Raw genomic sequence first — 15740 nt, forward strand, 5'->3', positions numbered from 1 at the left:
TGCAATTAATTGGCCTTGGAGTGCACAATTACTCCTATCGTGATCTTAAGGATCGCATCGGCGAACAAAAATAATGTTAAGTTGTTTGTTTCATTATTTGAGGTCATGTAAACTTTACCCTTAGTTCGTCGTTATGCTGCGCTCCCTCCTCCAACCACAAGTACGTCCCCTGTGAATCTAGTTTACCCTTTTATTGTCCCATAATGACACTGTGTGTCATCAACTGTGTGTAAACAAGTTTTACACCACATTGGGTTTCCAGCGTGTGTTGAAGCAGCCTGAGGTGGGACGAATTCCCACGCCACGATAGCAGGTCACGTGTTGCAGTAGGTTCTAGATGACACAGTCTTACAACCACGCTACCGTCCACTGTCACAGCTAAGCGTCTGTATCTTTATTAATTTACTTATTAAATCTTCATAAATCGTTGAGATTTAATAAGATTTCAAATTTATATTTCATCTACGTGAGCTAGGAATTTAATCATATTTCTTATAGCCTCATGTACTTTAGCTAGGAACAATTTTCTTGTCTAACATTTATTAATATATGATCTCGTCATTAACCAACTTATTGAATATTTATTTGAATTTTATATATTTCTTAGTAAATCTTACTAACCCCTTTCGAGGAAGAACCAGCCTTGGTTAAGTGTACTAGGAGTACTTTAATTGTGCAAATTTGTCAAAACAAATTATTTCAATCCTAGAATAGGAGGTAGAGAATCTACACATGTACAGTGCTGCAAGGTGCCAGAAGTTTACATCGTAATTTCACCAGCATCTCAAGTGGATATAACCTTGCTGTTATAAATTTTGTTGCGGTTATGGGGGTATAGAGTGTTAAAGGAGAAGGGGCCAACAGCTAAAATCAGGGTGTATCAAAATTAGTGGAGATCAGATAGGCCCGGCCCCCAATGAGAACATAAAACAATATTACTTTAGTTGCTTAAGGTCCATACGGCAGCCTAGAGGTTTGATCACTGATCCCCTACACAGGAAGAATGGATACTCCTTTAAAACTAACTTAATTATTAACCCCCTCTTAACAACCCCCCCATATACATTAACAACAATAACAATAACTACTTTACCACACTATCTTACTTTAAAAGCCTTGGTCCACATAGGCAGGATACAAGGTTTTACAAATAGGACAAGCTAGGGTAAAGTCTACTAGGCAAGGGACACTAGCAAGGACTCTAGGTAGCTTGGTACCATTTGAGCACACGTGGTTCCACTGAGACCCCTTAGAGTAACTTAGCAATATAAACTCTAGCATAGCCTATACACATTACTACACACTTATGATAGAAAACGAACATGCAGCACGGTACTTAGCTTGGTAAACTAGACACAGGATAAGGTAAGGGAAGAGGAGGAGGAAGAGGAGAGGGATACAGAGCAACACCGGAGAGGTGTTGGCTCAACCACAGCAATCCAGAGAAGATCGCACGCCGGGCATCCAGTCTCTGAGCTCCCAAGATGTTGTTGTGGTTGCCGGGAAGATAACTTAATTGATCGTGCAGCTACAAACAATACAAGTCTTCACTGGCCTTCGTTACTTTACTAGTTCTAAGAGTAGTTGATAATTAGTTCACTCATTAATAATCAACAACAAGCTCAAGTCTGAATGCTCTGTGAGAAACAAGATTCGTCTTACGTTTGGCAAGGGCGAAGGGAATAAGGCATACAGTTTTATGGAGCCCTGATATAAATATTATTGTAATTAAATATCCTTCTCCATGATCCAATTCTATGAATTAATGTATGGTAATTATTTAGAGCTCAATTTGACCTCTGGTTTCCATTTGAGGAACCCAGGGTCGTTACACTTGCCCACTGCCCAACTTCAAGTAAAGAATAAAGGAGTCAAGATCACCACTTGTGAACTATTTGATCAAGGATTCCAGAGAACTTTTATTACTCAGATAGTGGCAGAGGCACTTAATTTAAAACCTATCACACAGGTAAAAATTAAACCTGTCCGGGTTCGTGATAAGTCGAGGACCCCAAGAATATTCAGTAGTACAACCCCTCGTACGTCTAGGTAGTCATGGCAAGGCTATCCAAGCAATTGTTATAGATCAAATACCATTTGACCTAAATATTAAGGGTCTAAGGTATACAGCCAAGTTCTTACAGGAACATGAAATTACATTGGCTGACAACCAGTCAATGTCTGACCGCCTTAACAATGTAAATGTACTATTTGGAGCAGACGAGATAGGAGTGGACTGCTAGCTGTCGTGGAGGGTGTACTTGTTCATTGCTCTCTCAGGCAGTTGGTGGTTGTTTGCCAGTTTTGGCCGTTTGGGGGCGTGTGTCTCTGCCCGCCTGTGCTGACATGGAGTTCACGATGGGGGTCCCCCCTCCCCCAGGTACTGCGGGGCTCAGTCTGTGGGCCTCGAATTTTCCGGCCGGGATGGGTACCCGGAGATAGCGCTGGTGTGTTTGTTGCTTCATATCCCGGTGATCAACATTTATGGAGTCGAGCTGGTGACGGCACGTCGAGCGATAGTGAAGTTCACGGAGGAATTGGCGTATCGAGACTTTCCTTCGTACTTTCTCCGTCGCTACGAGGGGCGGACATTACCCCTGCCGGATGGTGTGGGCACTGTGTCCCTCTCTGATCGGAGTGGTGCCCTCACTTACGTCAGTGTGCATGGGGCTCCATTGGAGTTTCCGGAGGGTCTGCTACGGCGGTACTTCGGCCGGTTTGGCGCAGTGGTTAGTGTGCGGATGAACGTGGTGTCTTGCAGTCCACTTAAGGGTGTGAGGACTAACATTCGCACCCTGGGCATGAGGCTCCAGGAAGATATTCTGTCCTCTGTGCATCTTATGGGTTACAACATTCGGGTGTTTTACGCCCGCCAGCCTAGGACGTGTTATCGTTGTGGCCTCTTGGGCCATCAGGCTGCTGACTGTTCTGCGCTTGCCGTTGCACCTGTGAACCTCTTCAGTGAGGAGGATTTTCCACCGCTTCCTGTGGAGGAGGATTCGGTGGATGTGGACGTTTCTTCAGCCGTGGATGTGCCCCCCTGTTGCTCCGCCTGGTGCGCCCCCTGTTGTTGTCGCCTCTTCTCCGGGGGTTGTGTCGGCTGGTGATCGTCCTGCTCCAACTAGTGTCCCTGGGGTTCTTCAGACTGCCTTCTGCTCGAATCCTTCATCTTCCAGTTCGTCCTCTGCTGCGTCTGACCCTGTCCCTGCACCCTCGCCGTCTGCTCCAGCTGTGCTGGGGTGGATCCAGCGCTTCCTCCTGTGCCTGGCCTGGTGCCCCATGTGGTTGAGGATGCTGCCGTTCTGCGACGTGCATCGGATCGCCCGACTTGTGTTGCGTGTGTCTCTGAATCAGCCTCCGGGTCTGATGATGTGCGGCCAGAGCCTAAGCGTTCACGGAGTTCGTCTTCAGTATGGGCAGACGTTGGCGACTTTGACGCTTGTGGATCTGCCGGCAACGGAGGGGTGGCTCCGGTTGCGTTGCCTACTACGGTGACGGCGGAGGTACATTTGAAAATCAAAGTGGTCAGCCAAGAGTTCGGCTATTTGTACTTCCCCCCAGGCCTCCATTACCACTGGAGTCTCTGAGTGGGATGGAAGGCCTGGAGTACCTGTCATCTTGGGAACAAAGGCCCAGGCTCCCACAGACGAGGAGTCGAATCGGAGAGAGGCACAGCAATCAGCCCAGGCCTTGCGTTTGGCAAGGAGGACTATTCGTCTACACCTGGCGTTCGCCCTGCGGAAGGTCTGCCGCAGCAGTGGAGTAGGGTGGCGCTGCCACGAATTCCATGCACGTCGCCGGTCCAGTACTGCCTGCCGACATTCAGGAGTCCACCACGGTGCCCCACAGCGATAAGGATTGGTTGTCTGGCCACTAGTCCTCCTGAAATGCTGAGAGCCTACACTGAAGAGGGACTCGGAGAGAGCATCCACTAACCCATGCAGATCTGCAGTAACATGGGGAAGGTCGACCAGTCATCCGCCTCATAGCCATGCTACCCCTCTTCCAAGAAGATCCATTTGGATCTTCGGGAGGTCAGAGCAGGACGAACAGTGCCCCCGAAGGAGATGACGATGGGCAGGTGATCACTACCCAGGTATGACCCGGTCCATATCTGCGCCATCGTGAAGGGGGCCTCTTCCAATGCACAGATCGAGCGTTGAAGTATGCCCATTTAGCGGGTCTATCCGAGTTCCCAAACCTGGCGGCGTCAGTAAGGAGAAGTCTGGCGAGTCAAGGAGAAACTGAAATAGGGCTCGGCCAGCCATGTTGTGGTGGCGACCAGATAGCATAGGTTGCCATGATGAGTGCCGAGCGTTAAAGTCACCCATGACGAGGCACGTGTCTGTGATCTGGCCAAAATAGGGCTCTAGTTCCTTCTTCGTTACCGGTAGACAGGGGTTATACAGAACTCAAAGGTGCCCCACCCATGGGAGAGGGCCACCTTCACTGCCATGAATTCTAAATGCCCACCTGGGAAGGAGTGAATTCGGAGCATGGAGCTCGGAACTGAGTCCCTGACCAAGAGGGCAAGTCCCCCTCCACCCCGTTCTGGCCGATCTTGTCTATAGACCGATTACCCCGGCACCGTGAAGGAAAGATCGTCAGTAAGCCAAGTCTCACAGAGTCCCACGATCAACGGTGGTGCACTGGCGATAAAATTGCGTCTTCTTAAAAAGGGAGCGGGCATTCCAAAACACCACAGTATTCTCAAGATGGGGCGCCATTATCCCTGAAATATAACAGCTAACTTTTTGACCACCTGTGTACCACTTTTTCTAGTGGTTCCCAAAAGGGAAACCACTAGAAAAAGCCATAAAACCCTCATACAAAGTAAGTAAAATGTGTGGTATCATTGACAGCAAGTCCAGAGGATGTTGATCAATGCTTCTCTCTGCCTGACGGAAGCGGTGATCGGCTCGCTAACTCTCTTGACGGCACCTGCTACTGGTAGGTGCTTCACTCTGGGCCTCATGTTCCACCGGTGTCACAATCCCTTGGGAAAGTGCTTGGGGGACTAGAGGATCATCAGGACTATCTGTTGGAGTAGTACCTCCTGATCGATGGGTGTGTCGACAACGCCGATGTTGGCTTCTTTGGGGAGTGGCAGGAGGGTAACGAGTGCCAGGCTCTGGCCGAGGCTGAGCGTCCACGTATGTATCCGTGGATGAGTTTCCATCAAAGTCAAGGCTACCCTCGAAGGAAAATCGATTAGCAACCTGAGCGTATGAGGCATGTGACTGGGACAGGCAAGAGCGTCTGCTAGCTCCTACTTGTGAAGAGGCCCGACCAGGGGGAACCTGGAGGCGAGAAGCAGCAATAGGCTGATTGTAGGCGCGCAACCTTTGGAACAGCTCATGTCGAGGTGTCCCCGCTGTTTTATGATTGATGTCCAACTGAAGGGCCTCAAGATATATAGGGCAACTCTTGGACGTACCCTTATGATGGCTATGGCATAAAATGCAGCGAGGTGCAGCAGAGCACCCACAATTATCTCTGTCTGTATGGCCTGTTTTGCCGCAGTTTGCACAACGTGCTGCATTACGGCAGGTGAGGCGACTGTGGCCCAATAGGCGTAACATTGTAATACTGGGAAGTTGTAGGGCTGAACCTGATACAAGGTCCTGTGTAGTGCCACTCAGTCAGGGAGGTGCCCATCGAACTTTACACGGACCATGGATGTCGGCCCTGCTGCGCCGCGAATCCTGGTAACTTCCAATAATCCCGCTGATGCACCCCTTAATACCTGCAGAGTGGCCTGGATGTCATCCATATCTACACCCTGATCAATTGGGCCAATCTTCTCATACCGGGTCCGAGACTTCTCCTCCTGCGACAATACCTGTCAGCACCTGACAGGCCAGTCCTGCAACTTAATTAATAATGTCGGATACACGGATGTGTGATAGAGCCTCCTTTCTGATATGTAGCTTCAGTGCTGCACCCCCTACAATGGGTACGTATGGTTTCAGGCAGGCAATGTGGCCACAATACCGAAGCCTCAATTGCTGCACCTAAGGTATGAGGATTTGCAAACACGCACTGACCTGATTCTGACTGGATTAGGACAACCACAAACGAGGAATGGGGTACCACAAGACTAAGGTCTTCTGAAGGCGAAGACATCCTCTTAGCATCTCGCTCTGGGGCAGCATCAGCCGAATAATTTTCCAGCAGACGTTTTCATCTCTGGGACTTGCTGTCAACATCCATGGCGCCCCCGCTTTGGGAGGCGTCCATTAGGGAGCCTCCGGCCTTCCCCGGTGCTGTGAGCCCCTGGGTAGCTGCAGTGAGCACACACTGCCCCAAAGAAGCCAGCTGAATTCAAAGATGAGCTCCAGGTAAGGTGTGGGAAGAAAGTCCAGACAGGAGCGTTCAATCCACACGCCAAGATGGCCGACCTTCGGGCGGAATCGCTTTGTTGTTGATTTTGTTGTTGTTGTTGATTTAGGGGCGACGACGATCGTGAGATTGGATGCGCCCCAGCGTACCCGTGATGGGTTAATCGCGAAACCAGGAAAGGTGAAACGCTAAGCTTAATAGCGAAACGAGTGACGTCAATCACTAGAAACTAATATATGCCATATGGCAAATAAACGCATAGTCAGGCAGATAATTGGGGAGTCCCAGGAGTCCCTCAGGGTGACAAACACAGGTCCTGTCCCCACACAGAGAACACCAGGTAGCAAAACCAAAACTCGGCCCCCAACTAAAACACAAAAAGTCATCCAGTGTCCCCAGAAGCCCGCCGTCCACCACAGCTGAGGGCACACCAGGAACCCACCAAGACCCGCCAACTCCCGGCACCTCCTGGCCATGCCGGCCCCCCCTGGCCATGCCGGCCCCCGAACACCGTCACCCCACCAAGAGAACCAGCCAGAACACGCCAAAAAAATCTATCAACAATCCTATGACCCAAGGCGATATGTACGCCAGGCGTCGTACTAGCAGACAGTTGAAGAGGGATGCCAAATGGCAGTATCAAAGCCAAAACGCGAAAACAGGACGTGATCCGGCGGCTACCAGGAGGTGGTGGTGTCCAGACGTCTGCTCGGCGTTAAGGTTGCACCAGGAGTCCGCTTTGTTGTTATTCTGTCTATGTGACGACGCTCCCAGGGGAGACGAACTCAAATGTTTGGTGTTCTATTTATGTTTAAGGAATAGAATATTAAGCCATATTCCTGGTGTTGAAAATTATATTCATTCCTAGTAAACACTTTATTAAATTTAAACACTAGACTGTTGTTTAAAAAGAAATTAAGAGTAATGTAAATACGTGACGTCGATGACGTCACAGTCACCCACTCTTTTCTTTAAGGTGGTTTATTAAGGAAAAGTAAACGTTATTCAATTTTCTTAAAAATTTATTTGCGGAATGGTGAAGGAAAGGGCTGCAACTGGTCCAAGTTTCAGCATCACACCCTAAATAGAAAGGGAGAAAAAAATGCACAACTTATTATGCAACGAATTTTCAAAAACTCTCAGGGAACACATGTGTCAACTAAAATCATTTCTATAACACTCCGATATCACATTAGCATATAATAAAAGATTTCATCAAGCAGTTTTATAAAAAAAGTGTTTAGTGCAATAATACAATTATTCAAAGTTCCCCTTCCAAAAATATGCAATATATGATGTTTATAAATATTTATAAAATCAATAAATGGACTTTTAGACTAAAATGTCCTGATAGGTTTGTAGAAGCACAAACTCTACATATAAGGTGTAATTTGCATGTAAATTAATTTATAAATGAAAGCTGTGCCACACCTTGAAGTTGTAAATTACTTACCTGAGTAAAATATGATCAAAGTTTGGCCACCTGTAGCTGAGCTTGACGTCGACCGATTTCGTTCATAATTGGCACCCTTGCAGATAGGCATCCATTCAGCAAGGTGTGTAAGTTCCATGTAAATTCCCTACAAACAGAATTTTTTTTTTTAAATTATATATATATATATATATATATATATATATATATATATATATATATATATATATATATATATATATATATATATATATATGCCTGCACATTATTTTACAATTATTTATTACAAAATATCCAATTATAACACTAAAACATACTAACCTAGTGTAATTGGTCCGAATTGTGGGTCCTCAAGGTGGCACTGCAATGGGCACTAATAGGCACCTGCTCTATAGCTGGGATCACCTTCCTCAGGAGACTGTCTCGGCTTGGTGGTGCGTGTCGTTGGTTTCTGCATCACCTTCTCCTTTGTACTGAAGTATCAATCAGTTATATCATTCTCATTAGTGCAGGAGGGTCGAGGAAGGTGAGTGAGGAGGGGGTGTGTCACGCCTCACAGCTGAAGCTGGGAGGCCACCACAATCTTCACTTCTTTCTTTTGCTGATAAAGGCGGCGAGCAAGTGCCAGATTTGCTGCTCTAATCTTGTGACTCTTCCTCTTACATATCATTGTGCAGTAGACACAACAAATGCAATATTCAGGAGCGAGAATAGAGAGCGCGTCGACAGAGGATCCTCACTCAACAGTACACAACATGTGACTGCTGGTGTTGTACCTCACTCATTCTCACTAGGAGACAGTTGCCAATGAGTGTATATTTTATATTCATACATACAGAGTTATTTCCGACATTATTATGAAAAATTTGACATTTAAAATGTACGACGCAATACCTTCTGCGCGCCACAGCCGTGGGGCACCAGATTCTGACCAATTACGCATGGAACTGTACCATAAATACATCAATTTATAACGTAAAATTATTCGGATTGCACCACAGTGTTGCCAGAACTACGTAGTATTTTTATACTTTTTTCAAAATTTTACGAATTTTCTCGAATTTTTTCGTACTTAAACCCGGACAGTTGTGGTAAGGTCAGGAGTGTTGTGGTATTGTTTGGGGTGTTGTTGTAATATCTGGGATGTTGTGGTAAGGTCAGGAGTGTGGTGGTAAGTCCGGGGTATGGTGGTAAGGTCAGGGGTGTGGGTGAAAGAACAGGAATTTTGTGGAAAGGTCAGGGGTGTGGTGGTAAGGTCAAGGGTGTTGTGGTGAGGTCAGGGGTTTGCTGGTAAAGTCATGGGTGTTGTGGTAAGGTCAGAGGTTTGGTGGTATAAGGTCTGGGGTATGATGCTAAGGTCCTGGGTGTAATGATAATGCCTGGGATGTTGTTGTATGGTCAGGGGTGTGGTGGTAAGGTCAGGGATTTTGTGGTAAGGGCAAGGGTGTTGTGGTAATGTGAGGGGTGTAACAGTAAAGTCATTGGTGTGTTGGTAAGGTCATAGGTGTTGTGGTAAGATCAGGGGTGTGGTGGTAAGGTCCGGGGTACGGTGGTAAAGCCCAGGGTGTTATATTAATGTCCAGGGTGAGGTGGTGAGGTCAGGGGTGTTGTGGTAAGATCCGGAGTGTTATGGTAAGGTCAGGGGTGTAGTGGTAGGTTCCGGGGTGTAGTGGTAAGGTCCGAGGTGTGGTCGTAAGACCCGGGGTTTTCATGGAAGGGTTCAGGGTGTTGTTGTAAGGTCCGGCGTGTTGTAGTAAAGTCTGGGGTGTGGTTTTAAAGGTCCGAGGTGTGTGGTTAAGTCAGGGGTGTTTTGTTAAGGTCAGACTTGTAATGGTAAGTTCCGTGGTGTTGGTGGTAAGGTCAGGATTTTGTTGGTAAGGGCCGGCATCTTCTAGTAAGTTCCGGGATGGGGTGGTAAGTTCAGGGGTATGGTAGTAAGGTCAGGGGGTGTTGTGGTAAGGTCCTGGGAGTTGTGGTAACGACCGGGGTATAGTGATAAGGTCAGTGATGTGGTGGAAAGGTCTGAAATGTGGTGGTAATTTCCGGGGTGTGGTGGTAAGATCAGGGGGTATGGTGGTAAAGTCAGGGGATGTTGTAATAAGGTCCTGGGTGTGGTGGTAATGTCTGGAGTGAGGCGGTAAGGTCCGGGGTGTTGTGGTAAGGTCCGGGGTGTTGTAATAATATCAGGGGTGTTGTGGTAAGGTCCGGGGTGTTGTAATAATATCAGGGGTGTTGTGGTAAGGTCAGGGGTGTGGTGGTAATATCAGGGGTTTGGTGGTAAGGTCAGGGGTGTGATGGTAATATCTGGGGTGTGGTGGTAAATTCCGGGGGGAGGTCGGGGGTGTTTGCTAAGTTCCGGGGTGGTGGTAAGGTCAGGAGTTGGGTGATAAGGTCGGGGTGTGGTTGTAAGGTCTAAGGTGTCGTGATAAGTTCCTGGGTGTTTTGGTAAGGTCCGGTGTGTTGAACTAAGGTCCGGGGTGTGGAGGTAAAGTCCCGGGTGTGGTGGTAAGGTCAGGGATGTGGTGGTTAGGTCCGCGGTGTTGTGGTAAGGTCCGGGGTGTGGTGGTAAGATCCAGGGTGTGGTGGTAAGGTCCGGGGTGTGGTGCTAAGGTCAGGGGTGTGGTGGTAAGGTCAGGAGTGTTATGGTAAGGTCAGGGGTGAAGTGGTAATATCAGGGTGTTTTGAGTTAAGGTCAGGGGAGTGGTGGCAAGGTCCGTGGTGTTGAAATAAGATAAGAGGTGTTGTGGTAGGTCCGGCATGTTGTAGTAAGGTCCAGGGAGTTGTGGTAAGGTCCGCGGTTAATGATAAGTTCCGGGATGTGGTGGTAAGGTCCAGGATGTGGTGGTAACGTCTGGAATGTGGTGGTAAGATCCGGGGTGTTGTGGTAAGGTCAGGGGTGTTTTGGTAAAGTCTGGGGTGTTGTTGTAAGGTCAAGGGTGTTTTGGTAATGCCCGGGGTGTTGTGGTAATGTCTGGTGTGTGGTGGTAATGTCCGGGGTGTTGTGGTAATGTCTGGTGTGTGGTGGTAAGGTCCGGGGTGTTGTGGTAATGTCAGGTGTGTGGTGGTAAGGTCCGGGGTGTTGTGTTAAGGTCAGAGCTGTGGTTGTAAGTTCAGACGTCTGGTGGTAAGGTCCGGGGTGTGGTAATATTGTTAGGGGTGTTGTGACAAGGTCAAGGGTGTGATGGTAAGGTCAGGGGTGTGGTGGTAAGATCAGGGGTGTTGAGGTAAGGTCAGGGGTGTGGTGGTAAGGTCATTGGTGTCGTTGTAAGGTCAGGAGTGTGGTGGTAAGATCAGGGGTGGTGTGGTAAGGTCTGGGATGTGATGGTGGTAAGGTCATTGGTGTCGTGGTAAGGTGAGGGATGTGGTGGTAATGTGTGGGGGGGGGGTGTTGTAGTAAGATCAGGGTTGTGCTGGTAAGGTCCGGGGTGTGGTGGTAATATCTGGGGTGTGGTGGTAAGGTCCGGGGTGTTGTGGTAGTGTCAGGGGTGTAGTGGTAAGGTCTGGGGGTGTTGTGGTAACGTCTGCAGTGTGGTGTTAAGGTCTTGGGTGCTGTGGTAAGTTCCGGGGTTTGGTGGTAAGTTCCGTAGAGTTTGGGTAACTTCCGGGGTGTGATGATAATGTCGAGGATATGGTGGTAAGATCAGAGGTGTCGTGGTAATGTCAGGAATGTGGTGGTAAGGTCAGGTGCGTCGTGGAAAGGTCAGGGGCATGGCAGCAAGGTCGCGGACATGGTGGTAAGGTCAGAGACATGGTGTTATGGTCAGGTGCATGGTAAGGTCAAGGTTACTGTGGTAAATTCAAGGGCATGGTGGGAAGGTCAGGGGCATGGTGGTAAGATCAAGGGCACGGTGGTTAGGTCAGGGGGCATGATGGTAAGGTCAGGGGGCATGGTGGTAAGGTTACGGGCATGGTTGTAAAGACAAGGACAAGGTGGTAAGGTCAGGGGCATGGTGGTAAAGTCACTAGCACGGTGGTAAGGTCAGGGGCATTGTGGTAAGGTCAGGGGCATGGGGGTAAAGTCAGGGGCATTGGGGTAAGGTCAGGGGCATGGTGGTAAAGCCAGTGGAAATGTTTTAAGGTGAGGTGTGGTGGTGACTGGTATCTACCTCCTCCACTGGTATCTACCTCCTCCACTGGTATCTACCTCCTCCACTGGTATCTACCTCCATAAGCGATACTCTTTCACTGCGTCACATCAGATCTCGTAACGCCTTACAGGCATACAGTTATTCAAAGACTTAAATCTCTTCCATGTATTTATACTTATCCGTGAAAGCACTCCGTGCTATCTAAATCCAATTCAGTCAGTTTGGAGGAAATCAGGAAATCAGTTTCGAATGAATTAGAACCGAGGAGCAAAATAGCTGGGAAGGCAGAGGGATGATAACTAGGAAGGAGTCGCATTGATAGCTGAGTAAGAGGTTAAAATATAGTTGAGAGCAAGAGTAAGAATAGCTAGTGAATGAGAGAATAGATAGCTGGGAATGAGAATAATACATAGCAAGTGAAGAGGATACAGGATAACTAGGGAAGCAGAAAAAATGCTGGAGAGGAGAAGAAACGATAGCTCGGGAAGATGAGAAAGCATGGCTTAGGATGATGAAGGATAACTAGAGATAAGAGGAATGGTAAGGCAAGATTATGTGGAGGATAGCAAGTAATGCAGCCAGTTGAGCCTCACTTAGATTCATGCTACATCATTCTATGCTAGTAGTAGTAGTAGGCATCCATCAGTCTCAGGAGACTATGGAGTTGCGCTCTGGTTGTCGGTCTGGAGTGGCCTCACCAGGGCGCAAAGCCAGGGTAGGTCAAGTTGCCCAAATGTCAAGTTTAATATACATAATATAGGGTCAACATAATATAACTATGTAGACCCTCTAATGGGTCTACATAGTTATATGGTGGGGTCGATTAGGCCCGGGAAGGGCTGAATGGGTCATAAATCAGTTTTATGGACCTTTAAACATTCGCAGTGCCGTTCACCCCAGTTCACTAATGCTGACTCTTTGTAGTCATACATATTTTGTTTAATGTTTCACGTTAATAGGAAAGGGTAACATAAAAATGCTGAATGATTTGATGGGAAGAAAAGAATGAAATCTCTCGCAATCTCAGTGACATCTTGAGGCCATGTACGATATTAACTGAAGCCCTTTCAAAAATCTCTTGTGATTCTGACCAAAGATGTCATGCTAGAATGACAAGTCTGTCATCAGAGACAAGTGTGGATAAAGAACATTAACTAGAATGTGAACATTGTATTATTTAAATAATTAGAACTTACAGATGTTTGCAGATGTTGCTACTCAAGCCTGAATCTAAATCATTTATATATATTATAAACAACAGAGGTCCCAGGACAGAGCCTTGAGGCACTTCACTAACAACATTATCCCACTCTGACTTAACCCCATTTATACTAACTCTGTTTCTTTTGGAATAGCCATGCCCTAATCCAACTTAATATAGCACCTCCAATACCGTGAGCCTCTATTTTTTTAATCAGTCTTTCATGTGGCACTGTATCAAAAGCTTTGCTAAAGTCAAGGTACTCAACATCACAATCCTTACCACTATCAACTGCCTCAACTATGCTGGAATAAAAAGATAGCAAATTTGTAAAACATGAACGGCCATTTGTAAAACCATGTTGCGACTTATTTATTAATTTATGTTTTTCAAGATGAAGACGAATTGTATTTCCAATTATCGATTCAAGTAACTTTTCCACAATAGACGTTAGGCTAATTGGCCGATAGTTTGACGCAAGTGATCTATCTCTTTTCTTAAAAATTGGTACCACATTAGCTACCTTCCATGACTCTGGCACTCTGCCTGACTCTATTGATAAATTAAATATGGTTGACAGTGAGTCACAAAGCTCCTCTTTGCATTCTTTAAGCAACCTGGCAAACACTTCATCCGGCCCTGGGGATTTGTTTGGTTTTAGTTTTACTATTTGTTTAATTACATCCTCCCTGGTAACTGCTAAACTATTCAACCTGTCCTCGTCTCCACCCACATATACTTGTTCGGCTGAAGGCATATTGTTAAGTTCCTCTTTAGTAAATACAGATATAAAATATTTATTAAAAATACTACTCAATCTCCTCGTCATTATCCGTTATTTGACCTGTCTCAGTTTTTAATGGACCTATCCTTTCCCTAGTCTTAGTTCGATATAACTGAAAAAACCCTTTAGGATTTGTCTTCGCTTGCCCTGCTATGCGAACTTCGTAATTTCTTTTTGCTTTCCTTATTTCTTTTTTAACATTTCTAAACAGTTGTACGAATTCCTGTTCTAAACTAACTTCCCCATTCTTAATCCTTTTGTACCACGCTCTCTTTTTACCTATAAGGTTCTTCAGATACTTTGTTATCCACTTTGGATCATTAGTATTCGATCTATGCAATTTATATGGTATAGTACGTTCATGGGTTTTGTTTAGAATATTTTTAAATAAGTTATATTTTGAATCCACATCGAAATCCCCTTTTACGTCACCTGTCGCTGGGTTCACGTCTAGCCCACACCCCATACCCAAGCCATTCCAATCTATTTGACCCAAAAAATTTCTTAGGCTATTGAAATCAGCTTTTCGAAAATCAGGCACTTTAACAGAATTTTCTCCTACAGATCTATTCCATTCTATGCTAAATCTGATTTCTTTGTGATCACTGTTCCCTAGCTTACTCCCTATTTCTATGTCCTTAATTTGTGTTTCACTGTTAGTTAACACTAAATCTAAAATATTATTTCCCCGCGTTTGTTCCTTAATGTGTTGCGAAAGAAAGCAATCGTCAATTAATTCTATAAAATCTTCTGCTTCACTATTCCTGTTTTTTCAACCAGTTTGTTCCACTAAAATTTAAGTCACCCATGACGTAAATACTGTTAGATCTAGATATTTCATCCCATAGATGCTTTGCTTCCATTCTGTCTAAATTTGGTGGCCTATATATAACTCCTATTATAATGTTATTTGCTTTTTCGTTTAATTCTATCCAAATAGTTTCTGTGTGTGGCTCAGTTTTGATTCCCTTTTTGAGACTACATTTCAAATTGTCCCTAACATATATGGCTACTCCCCCTCCTCGTCTAATATATCTATCTGTGTGATATAGTTTAAATCCATTTATTTGATATTCAGCTAATAGCTCTCTATTTTCTACATTCATCCATTTTTCGGTAAGTGCAATAATATCTATTTTTTCTGTGTAGACAAGAGCATTTAAATCGTTTATTTTATTTCATAGACTTCTAGTGTTAGTGTAATATACCCTAAGTGAATTGTTATTTTGAGGCTCTTGTCATTTCCTGATCATTTTGCCAATTCTTTTCTCCCACAAACACATACTTTTATTACCTCCTTCCTTCAAATCGATTCGCATACCACTATTTACTAACAGTTTAAACCCAAACAAACGCCTCTAATCACTGGTTCCAACGAGTTCGCAACAACAACAACCCCAGCCCCCGATAGATGCACCCCATCGCGAGCATACATTTCATTTATTCCATAGAAGTGTTCCCAGTTGTCTATAAAATATATTGCATTTGATTTGCAATATCTTTCCAGCCGGCAATTGACACGAAGTGCCCTCGACATCCATTCATTTCCCACTCCCTTTCTTGGAAGAATGCCACATATGATCGGGATTCTTCCCTTGCTTCTAACTAATTAAATTGCTGTTTTATACCTCTGAATCAGTTCTTCACTCCTAACTCGACCAACATCATTTCCTCCCGTGTTAATGCAAATAACGGGATTATTCCCATTTCCAGCCATAATATCATTCATGTTTATAATATCACCAATACCAGCTCCGGGATAGCAGACTCTTAACCTGTTCTCCCTATCTCTAGCACAAAACGTTCTATCCAAATACCTTATCTGGGAATCCCCCACAACTAAACTTTGCTTAGGTACTTCCTTTACTCTCTGAGGGGCCTGCGCTTCGTTGC

General features: G+C 45.7%; 1 long non-coding RNA gene across 1 annotated transcript; it reads right to left on the bottom strand.

Moving 5' to 3' along the window:
• Window positions 1–7343: 7343 nt before the first annotated feature.
• Window positions 7344–8523, bottom strand: LOC138369405 (uncharacterized). Its single transcript, XR_011229826.1, has 3 exons — window positions 8096–8523; window positions 7796–7922; window positions 7344–7422 (listed from the first exon to the last, which is right to left on the bottom strand). It is a non-coding gene; the product is annotated as an uncharacterized lncRNA (long non-coding RNA).
• Between the last annotated feature and the right edge of the window lie 7217 nt (window positions 8524–15740).

Source organism: Procambarus clarkii, chromosome 28, assembly GCF_040958095.1.
Source record: "Procambarus clarkii isolate CNS0578487 chromosome 28, FALCON_Pclarkii_2.0, whole genome shotgun sequence".
NCBI lineage: Eukaryota > Metazoa > Arthropoda > Malacostraca > Decapoda > Cambaridae > Procambarus > Procambarus clarkii.